Here is a 2,240-nt window from a genome sequence, read left to right on the forward strand (position 1 = left end):
TGCCCCCCCGCGTCACTACCCCCGTATCCTCCTCCCCCGAGTCACTGCCCGGCCCCTCCCCCTGCCTCGTTGCTCTGGGTATACCCCTTCGCCCAGCAACATTGCCGTCCCCCAGCCGGAGCAACCCCTCTCCTCTCTGTCGCTGCCTGCTCCGCCCCGCCCCCCGACCAATGGGCCCATCCATCCAGGGGTTCCTCTCACCCTCAAGGACTATCACCCCACATCACCCCATCCGCTCAGGATCCTCGTCAGTTTCAGGGCACTGGGTGGAGGGATATCAGGGGGCTGCAAATCCAAGCTGACAGGCACTGGCAGAGCTGGTCGGTGGGAAGCCCAGGATTGGATTAGCAGGGGGCTGGGGGTCAGGATTGAGGGGCACAGGCAGAGCTGGTGAGGAGCCCAGGACTGGGATAGCAGGGGGTGGGATTGAAGGGCGCTGGCAGAGCTGTTGGGGAGCCCAGGGCTGAGTTAGCAGGAGGTTGAGGGTGACAGGCAGGGCTGGTCTATGGGATGGAGCAGGGAGGAGCGGCAGGGCTCTGTCTCCAGAGCATCTAACGGAGGAGGCGATGGCTGAGTCCTGGCTCTGTTGCCCCGGAGGTCTGGGATGAGGGGGCAGAAGCAGGTGCTGACTTGCTTCAGTTTCGTTGTGTAACCTCTGAGTAACAGTCTCATTAAACCACCCCCACCTGAGCCACACCAGAGACCTCAGCTAACAGGTTGCAGGTACCTAGGGGCTGAGTGGTGCTCCCTAACCTGTTATCACAGCCTGGCCCCCCTAATCTCTGCTAATGCCACTCAATCCCAACCCACAGCCTCTTGCTATCCCAGCTCTGGATTCTCCCCCCCCCCAGCTCTGCCAAGGCCCCAAAATCCTGGCCTGAAGCCCCCTACTATCCCTGGGACCCCTTGACCCCATGCATAGCTCTGTGGGGCCAAAGAAGACACACATGGAGGCAGATTGTGCCCCACTGAGCCTAGGGCATGACATGGGTTGGGCAGATGGGGGAAAGAGGCACAGGGCAGCTCGTTGTATCTTCTGTTCTTCTCCCCACTCCTCCATCCCCCTCATTATTTCACACACTTGCCCTGATACAACTCCTACCCTCTACCTCCCCCCTCAGCCAGCAGCCATGGCACTGCTGGGTTGGAGATACCCTCTTGGCTCAGGCACTGCCAGTAATCAGAGCCTTGGGCAGGTCCAGATCCCCCAGCACTGGGATTAGGGGATGAGGAGAGGGAGTTACTTGCTCGGGAAGGCTGGGATAGGTTGGAGTGTAGGCGGGCGGCGAAACTTAACTGTATGGCAGCGGGAACGGGGCCTGCCTGGGGCACAGGGAGAGGCCCCCACGTGGAGCCGGGAGCTTCCTGCTCCCCTAGCCAGGCGCGGGGGCGAGAAGGGAGGAACCCAGCGGCAGGAGGAGCAGCAAGGCCTGGGGTGAAGGGGGCCGGAGTCAGAAATCCTGGTTTCTCTTTATGGTTCTGGGAAGTCAGTGGGGGGTAGTGGTTAGCGCAGGGTACTTCACCCCAGTGCCCAGACAAATTCCACCTTTACTGTTTATAGCTTGTCTCAATAAACCCTGCAGTTTCAATCGGATACAAAATTCTTTTTCACTTCCTGTCCAAAACTGTTATGTGGTGTTACTGTGACTTGTTAAACAGCCCCTGTGCCCCACCCCCGAGGTGGCTGCATCTCAGCACTGGGCAGGGGATGAAAAGCACTAGTGGTATATATTAAACATGGCGCTATTCAGTGTCTCTGGATAGCCTCTCAGAGACGCCATCCCCATGAGGAGATGGGGAAATTGAGGCAAGGAGCGGGAAGGATCACCAGTGAGTCAGTGGTAGAGCTAGGGACAGGCCTCCCCCCCCCCACAGGCTCCGGCCGCACCCCTCCCATCCACATCCAGACTGGTTCCCCCGCGTCTGCCCCATCCCTGCCACGAGACTCATTCCCCCCTGGGGCTGAGGCTGGGACGCGTCCCAAAACCAGGAACTAGCCAGGTCGAAACTCCAGCTGGGATTTTGGGAGCACCCCAACCCAGAGAGCCTGGCTGGGAGCCAGGACACCTGGGTTCTATCCCTGGTTCTGGGAGTAGAGTCTAGTGGTCTGGGAGCCAGGACACCTGGGTTCTTTTATTTGTAGCTGTGGGAGGGGAGGGGAGCCTAGTGGTTATGGGGGCTGGGAGTGAGAACTGGGTTGTATCCCGAGTGCTGGCTCCGAGGAAGTGGTGGTGCCTCAG

This window comes from Terrapene carolina, unplaced genomic scaffold (genome assembly GCF_002925995.2).
Source record: "Terrapene carolina triunguis isolate 2854851 unplaced genomic scaffold, T_m_triunguis-2.0 Scaffold89, whole genome shotgun sequence".
In the NCBI taxonomy this organism is placed as follows: domain Eukaryota; kingdom Metazoa; phylum Chordata; order Testudines; family Emydidae; genus Terrapene; species Terrapene triunguis.